This window comes from Oncorhynchus keta, unplaced genomic scaffold (genome assembly GCF_023373465.1).
Source record: "Oncorhynchus keta strain PuntledgeMale-10-30-2019 unplaced genomic scaffold, Oket_V2 Un_contig_19115_pilon_pilon, whole genome shotgun sequence".
NCBI lineage: Eukaryota > Metazoa > Chordata > Actinopteri > Salmoniformes > Salmonidae > Oncorhynchus > Oncorhynchus keta.
This window is the reverse complement of record NW_026281288.1, coordinates 1-8,677: the sequence shown is the minus strand read 5'-3', so window position 1 is coordinate 8,677 and position 8,677 is coordinate 1. Positions and strand designations below refer to the sequence as shown.

Here is an 8,677-nt window from a genome sequence, read left to right as displayed (position 1 = left end):
CACAACCTGTACACGATGCCAGGACAGCTAGGACACAGAGAGAGAAAGACAAGCAGCACAACCTTTACACGATGCCAGGACAGCTAGGACACAGAGAGAGAAAGACAAGCAGCACAACCTGATACGATGCCAGGACAGCAGGGACACAGAGAGAAAGACAAGCAGCACAACCTTTACACGATGCCAGGACAGCTAGGACACAGAGAGAGAAAGACAAGCAGCACAACCTTTACACGATGCCAGGACAGCTGGGACACAGAGAGAAAGACAAGCAGCACAACCTGTACATGATGCCAGGACAGCTAGGACACAGAGAGAGAAAGACAAGCAGCACAACCTTTACACGATGCCAGGACAGCAGGGACACAGAGAGAGAAAGACAAGCAGCACAACCTGTACACGATGCCAGGACAGCTAGGACACAGAGAGAGAAAGACAAGCAGCACAACCTTTACACGATGCCAGGACAGCTAGGACACAGAGAGAGAAAGACAAGCAGCACAACCTTGATACGATGCCAGGACAGCTGGGACACAGAGAGAGAAAGACAAGCAGCACAACCTTTACACGATGCCAGGACAGCTAGGACACAGAGAGAGAAAGACAAGCAGCACAACCTTGACACGATGCCAGGACAGCTAGGACACAGAGAGAGAAAGACAAGCAGCACAACCTTTACATGATGCCAGGACAGCTAGGACACAGAGAGAGAAAGACAAGCAGCACAACCTGTACATGATGCCAGGACAGCTAGGACACAGAGAGAGAAAGACAAGCAGCACAACCTGTACATGATGCCAGGACAGCTGGGACACAGAGAGAGAAAGACAAGCAGCACAACCTTTACACGATGCCAGGACAGCTGGGACACAGAGAGAGAAAGACAAGCAGCACAACTACACGATGCCAGGACAGCTAGGACACAGAGAGAGAGAAAGACAAACAGCACAACAACTACAGTATGGGACAGCTAGGACACAGAGAGAGAAAGACAAAGCAGCACAACCTGTACACAATGCCAGGACAGCTAGGACACAGAGAGAGAAAGACAAGCAGCACAACCTGTACATGATGCCAGGACAGCTAGGACACAGAGAGAGAAAGACAAACAGCACAACGCTTTACGATGCCAGGACAGCTAGGACACAGAGAGAGAGAAAGACAAACAGCACAACCTTAACGATGCCAGGACAGCTAGGACACAGAGAGAGAAAGACAAGCAGCACAACCTTTTACATGATGCCAGGACAGCTAGGACACAGAGAAGAAAGACAAGCAGCACAACCTTTACAACGATGCCAGGACAGCTGGGACACAGAGAGAAAAGACAAGCAGCACAACCTTTACACGATGCCAGGACAGCTGGGACACAGAGAGAGAAAGACAAGCAGCACAACCTTTACACGATGCCAGGACAGCTAGGACACAGAGAGAGAAAGACAAGCAGCACAACCTGTACACGATGCCAGGACAGCTAGGACACAGAGAGAGAGAAAGACAAGCAGCACAACCTTTACACGATGCCAGGACAGCTGGGACACAGAGAGAGAAAGACAAGCAGCACAACCTGTACACGATGCCAGGACAGCTAGGACACAGAGAGAGAAAGACAAGCAGCACAACCTTACACGCATGCCAGGACAGCTAGGACACAGAGAGAGAAAGACAAACAGCACAACCTGTACATGATGCCAGGACAGCTAGGACACAGAGAGAGAAAGACAAGCAGCACAACCTGTACATGATGCCAGGACAGCTGGGACACAGAGAGAAAGACAAGCAGCACAACCTTTTACACATGCCAGGACAGCTAGGACACAGAGAGAGAAAGACAGCACAACCTGTACACGATGCCAGGACAGCTAGGACACAGAGAGAGAAAGACAAGCAGCACAACCTTACAACAATGCCAGGACAGCTGGGACACAGAGAAGAAAGACAAGCAGCACAACCTTTACATGATGCCAGGACAGCTAGGACACAGAGAGAGAAAGACAAGCAAAACAACCTTTACATGATGCCAGGACAGCTAGGACACAGAGAGAGAAAGACAAGCAGCACAACCTTTACAAGCACAGGACAGCTGGGACACAGAGAGAGAAAGACAAGCAGCAAAACCTGTACACGATGCCAGGACAGCTAGGACACAGAGAGAGAAAGACAAGCAGCACAACCTGTACACGATGCCAGGACAGCTAGGACACAGAGAGAGAAAGACAAGCAGCACAACCTGTACATGATGCCAGGACAGCTAGGACACAGAGAGAGAAAGACAAGCAGCACAACTCTGATACGATGCCAGGACAGCTAGGACACAGAGAGAGAAAGACAAGCAGCACAACCTGTACATGATGCCAGGACAGCTAGGACACAGAGAGAGAAAAGACAAGCAGCACAACCTGTACACGATGCCAGGACAGCTAGGACACAAAGAGAGAAAGACAAGCAGCACAACCTGACATGATGCCAGGACAGCTAGGACACAGAGAGAGAAAGACAAGCAGCACAACCTTTTACACAATGCCAGGACAGCTGGGACACAGAGAGAGAAAGACAAGCAGCACAACCTTTACACGATGCCAGGACAGCTGGGACACAGAGAGAGAAAGACAAGCAGCACAACCTGTACATGATGCCAGGACAGCTAGGACACAGAGAGAGAAAGACAAGCAGCACAACCTTTACATGATGCCAGGACAGCTAGGACACAGAGAGAGAAAGACAAGCAGCACAACCTTTACATAACGATGCCAGGACAGCTGGGACACAGAGAGAGAAAGACAAACAGCACAACCTTACACGATGCCAGGACAGCCAGGACACAGAGAGAGAAAGACAAGCAGCACAACCTGTACACGATGCCAGGACAGCTAGGACACAGAGAGAGAAAGACAAGCAGCACAACCTTTACACGATGCCAGGACAGCTAGGACACAGAGAGAGAAAGACAAGCAGCACAACCTTTACACGATGACAGCTAGGACACAGAGAGAAAAGACAAGCAGCACAACCTGTACACGATGCCAGGACAGCTAGGACACAGAGAGAGAAAGACAAGCAGCACAACCTTTACACGATGCCAGGACAGCTGGGACACAGAGAGAGAAAGACAAGCAGCACAACCTTTACACAATGCCAGGACAGCTGGGACACAGAGAGAGAAAGACAAGCAGCACAACCTTTACACAATGCCAGGACAGCTGGGACACAGAGAGAGAAAGACAAGCAGCACAACCTTTACACGATGCCAGGACAGCTAGGACACAGAGAGAGAAAGACAAGCAGCACAACCTTTACACGATGCCAGGACAGCTAGGACACAGAGAGAGAAAGACAAGCAGCACAACCTTTACACGATGCCAGGACAGCTGGGACACAGAGAGAGAAAGACAAGCAGCACAACCTTTACATGATGCCAGGACAGCTAGGACACAGAGAGAAAAGACAAGCAACAACCTGTACACGATGCCAGGACAGCTAGGACACAGAGAGAGAAAAGACAAGCAGCACAACCTTTACACGATGCCAGGACAGCTGGGACACAGAGAGAAGACAAGCAGCAAAACCTGTACACGATGCCAGGACAGCTAGGACACAGAGAGAGAAAAAGACAAGCAGCACAACCTGTACACGATGCCAAGGACAGCTAGGACACAGAGAGAGAAAGACAAGCAGCACAACCTGTACATGATGCCAGGACAGCTAGGACACAGAGAGAGAAAGACAAGCAGCACAACCTTTATAACGATGCCAGGACAGCTAGGACACAGAGAGAGAAAGACAAGCAGCACAACCTGTACATGATGCCAGGACAGCTAGGACACAGAGAGAGAAAGACAAGCAGCACAACCTGTACACGATGCCAGGACAGCTGGGACACAAGAGAGAGACAAACAGCACAACCTTGACATGATGCCAGGACAGCTAGGACACAGAGAGAGAAAGACAAACACAACCTTTACACAATGCCAGGACAGCTGGGACACAGAGAGAAAAGACAAGCAGCACAACCTTTACACGATGCCAGGACAGCTGGGACACAGAGAGAAGAAAGACAAGCAGCACAACCTGTACATGATGCCAGGACAGCTAGGACACAGAGAGAGAAAGACAAACAGCACAACCTTTACATGATGCCAGGACAGCTAGGACACAGAGAGAGAAAGACAAGCAGCACAACCTTTACAACGATGCCAGGACAGCTGGGACAGAGAGAGAAAGACAAACAGCACAACCTTTACACGATGCCAGGACAGCTAGGACACAGAGAGAAAGACAAGCAGCACAAATCCTGTACACGATGCCAGGACAGCTGGGACACAGAGAGAAAGACAAAGCAGCACAACCTTTACACGATGCCAGGACAGCTAGGACACAGAGAGAAAGACAAGCAGCACAACCTACACGATGCCAGGACAGCTAGGACACAGAGAGAGAGAAAGACAAGCAGCACAACCTTTACACGATGCCAGGACAGCTAGGACACAGAGAGAGAAAGACAAGCAGCACAACCTTTACACGATGCCAGGACAGCTAGGACACAGAGAGAGAAGACAAGCAGCACAACCTTTACACAATGCCAGGACAGCTGGGACACAGAGAGAGAAAGACAAGCAGCACAACCTTTACACGATGCCAGGACAGCTGGGACACAGAGAGAGAAAAAGACAAGCAGCACAACCTTACACGATGCCAGGACAGCTAGGACACAGAGAGAGAAAGACAAGCAGCACAACCTACACGATGCCAGGACAGCTAGGACACAGAGAGAGAAAGACAAGCAGCACAACCTGTACACGATGCCAGGACAGCTGGGACACAAAGAGAAAGACAAGCAGCACAACCTTTACATGATGCCAGGACAGCTAGGACACAGAGAGAGAAAGACAAACAGCACAACCTGTACACGATGCCAGGACAGCTAGGACACAGAGAGAGAAAGACAAGCAGCACAACCTTTACACGATGCCAGGACAGCTGGGACACAGAGAGAAGACAAGCAGCAAAACCTGTACACGATGCCAGGACAGCTAGGACACAGAGAGAGAAAGACAAAGCAGCACAACCTGTACACGATGCCAGGACAGCTAGGACACAGAGAGAGACAAGCAGCACAACCTGTACATGATGCCAGGACAGCTAGGACACAGAGAGAGAAAGACAAGCAGCACAACCTGTACATGATGCCAGGACAGCTTGTGGGACACAGAGAGAGAAAGACAAGCAGCACAACCTTTACACGATGCCAGGACAGCTAGGACACAGAGAGAGAAAGACAAGCAGCACAACCTGTACAAGATGTCACATTAGCTGGGACACAGAGAGAGAGAAAGACAAGCAGCACAACCTTACAACAATGCCAGGACAGCTAGGACACAGAGAGAAAGACAAGCAGCACAACCTTTACACGATGCCAGGACAGCTAGGACACAGAGAGAGAAAGACAAGCAGCACAACCTTTACATGATGCCAGGACAGCTAGGACACAGAGAGAAAAGACAAGCAGCACAACCTTACAACGATGCCAGGACAGCTAGGACACAGAGAGAGAAAGACAAGCAGCACAACCTTTACACGATGCCAGGACAGCTAGGACACAGAGAGAGAAAGACAAGCAGCACAACCTGTACACGATGCCAGGACAGCTAGGACACAGAGAGAGAAAAGACAAGCAGCACAACCTGTACATGATGCCAGGACAGCTAGGACACAGAGAGAGAAAGACAAACAGCACAACCTTGATACGATGCCAGGACAGCTAGGACACAGAGAGAGAAAGACAAACAGCACAACCTGTACATGATGCCAGGACAGCTAGGACACAGAGAGAGAAAGACAGCAGCACAACCTGTACACGATGCCAGGACAGCTTGGACACAAAGAGAAAAGACAAGCAGCACAACCTTGACATGATGCCAGGACAGCTAGGACACAGAGAGAGAAAGACAAGCAGCACAACCTTTACACAATGCCAGGACAGCTGGGACACAGAGAGAGAAAGACAAGCAGCACAACCTTTACACGATGCCAGGACAGCTGGGACACAGAGAGAGAAAGACAAGCAGCACAACCTGTACATGATGCCAGGACAGCTAGGACACAGAGAGAGAAAGACAAGCAGCACAACCTTTACATGATGCCAGGACAGCTAGGACACAGAGAGAGAAAGACAAGCAGCACAACCTTACAACGATGCCAGGACAGCTGGGACACAGAGAGAGAAAGACAAGCAGCACAACTTTACACGATGCCAGGACAGCCTGGACACAGAGAGAAAAGACAAGCAGCACAACCTGTACACGATGCCAGGACAGCTAGGACACAGAGAGAGAAAGACAAGCAGCACAACCTTTACACGATGCCAGGACAGCTTAGGACACAGAGAGAGAAAGACAAGCAGCACAACCTTACACGATGCCAGGACAGCTGGGACACAGAGAGAGAGAAGACAAGCAGCACAACCTGTACACGATGCCAGGACAGCTGGGACACAGAGAGAGAAAGACAAGCAGCACAACCTTTACACGATGCCAGGACAGCTGGGACACAGAGAGAGAGAAAGACAAGCAGCACAACCTGTACACGATGCCAGGGACAGCTAGGACACAGAGAGAGAAAGACAAGCAGCACAACTGTACATGATGCAGGACAGCTAGGACAGAGAGAGAAAAGACAAACAGCACAACCTGTACACGATGCCAGGACAGCTAGGACACAAAGAGAGAAAGACAAGATGCACAACCTTGACATGATGCTAGGACACAGAGAGAGAAAGACAAACAGCACAACCTGTACACGATGCCAGGACAGCTAGGACACAGAGAGAAAGAGACAAGCAGCACAACCTTTACGATGCCAGGACAGCTGGGACACAGAAAGACAAGCAACAAAACCTGTACACGATGCAGGACAGCTAGGACACAGAGAGAGAAAGACAAACAGCACAACCTGTACACGATGCCAGGACAGCTAGGACACAGAGAGAGAAAGACAAGCAGCACAACCTGTACATGATACCAGGACAGCTAGGACACAGAGAGAAAGACAAGCAGCACAACCTGTACATGATGCCAGGACAACTAGGACACAGAGAGAAAAGACAAGCAGCACAACCTTTACACGATGCCAGGACAGCTAGTAGGACACAGAGAGAGAGAAAGAGACAAGCAGCACAACCTGTACAAGATGCCAGGTACAGCTGGGACACAGAGAGAGAAAGACAAGCAGCACAACCTTTACAACAATGCCAGGACAGCTAGGACACAGAGAGAGAAAGACAAGCAGCACAACCTTTACACGATGCCAGGACAGCTAGGACACAGAGAGAGAGAAAGACAAGCAGCACAACCTTTACATGATGCCAGGACAGCTAGGACACAGAGAGAGAAAGACAAGCAGCACAACCTTTACAACGATGCCAGGACAGCTAGGACACAGAGAGAGAAAGACAAGCAGCACAACCTTTACACGATGCCAGGACAGCTAGGACACAGAGAGAGAAAGACAAGCAGCACAACCTGTACACGATGCCAGGACAGCTAGGACACAGAGAGAGAAAGACAAGCAGCACAACCTTTACACGATGCCAGGACAGCTAGGACACAGAGAGAGAAAGACAAGCAGCACAACCTTGATACGATGCCAGGACAGCTAGGACACAGAGAGAGAAAGACAAGCAGCACAACCTGTACATGATGCCAGGACAGCTAGGACACAGAGAGAGAAAGACAAGCAGCACAACCTGTACACGATGCCAGGACAGCTTGGACACAAAGAGAGAAAGACAAGCAGCACAACCTTGACATGATGCCAGGACAGCTAGGACACAGAGAGAGAAAGACAAGCAGCACAACCTTTACACAATGCCAGGACAGCTGGGACACAGAGAGAGAAAGACAAGCAGCACAACCTTTACACGATGCCAGGACAGCTGGGACACAGAGAGAGAAAGACAAGCAGCACAACCTGTACATGATGCCAGGACAGCTAGGACACAGAGAGAGAAAGACAAGCAGCACAACCTTTACATGATGCCAGGACAGCTAGGACACAGAGAGAGAAAGACAAGCAGCACAACCTTTACAACGATGCCAGGACAGCTGGGACACAGAGAGAGAAAGACAAGCAGCACAACCTTTACACGATGCCAGGACAGCTAGGACACAGAGAGAGAAAGACAAGCAGCACAACCTGTACACGATGCCAGGACAGCTAGGACACAGAGAGAGAAAGACAAGCAGCACAACCTTTACACGATGCCAGGACAGCTAGGACACAGAGAGAGAAAGACAAGCAGCACAACCTTTACACGATGCCAGGACAGCTAGGACACAGAGAGAGAAAGACAAGCAGCACAACCTGTACACGATGCCAGGACAGCTGGGACACAGAGAGAGAAAGACAAGCAGCACAACCTTTACACGATGCCAGGACAGCTAGGACACAGAGAGAGAAAGACAAGCAGCACAACCTGTACACGATGCCAGGACAGCTAGGACACAGAGAGAGAAAGACAAGCAGCACAACCTGTACATGATGCCAGGACAGCTAGGACAGAGAGAGAGAAAGACAAGCAGCACAACCTTGTACACGATGCCAGGACAGCTAGGACGCAGAAGAGAGGAAAGACGAGAAGCACAACACTTGACATGATGCCAGGACAGCTAGGACACAGAGA

At 50.1% G+C, this 8,677-nt stretch overlaps 1 long non-coding RNA gene across 9 annotated transcripts; it reads right to left on the bottom strand.

Moving 5' to 3' along the window:
• Positions 1 to 297: 297 nt before the first annotated feature.
• LOC127920352 (uncharacterized) lies at positions 298 to 8,515 on the bottom strand. Of its 9 annotated transcripts, XR_008106051.1 has the most exons (6): positions 8,135 to 8,515; positions 7,518 to 7,685; positions 6,463 to 6,518; positions 5,234 to 5,289; positions 3,012 to 3,403; positions 298 to 617 (listed from the first exon to the last, which is right to left on the bottom strand). It is a non-coding gene; the product is annotated as an uncharacterized LOC127920352 (long non-coding RNA). The 9 variants fall into 9 exon arrangements; XR_008106053.1 differs by lacking the exons at positions 5,234 to 5,289; positions 6,463 to 6,518 and adding an exon at positions 7,798 to 7,853 and having other exon boundaries at positions 7,462 to 7,629; XR_008106052.1 differs by lacking the exons at positions 5,234 to 5,289; positions 6,463 to 6,518 and adding an exon at positions 7,798 to 7,853 and having other exon boundaries at positions 7,574 to 7,629.
• Positions 8,516 to 8,677: the final 162 nt, after the last annotated feature.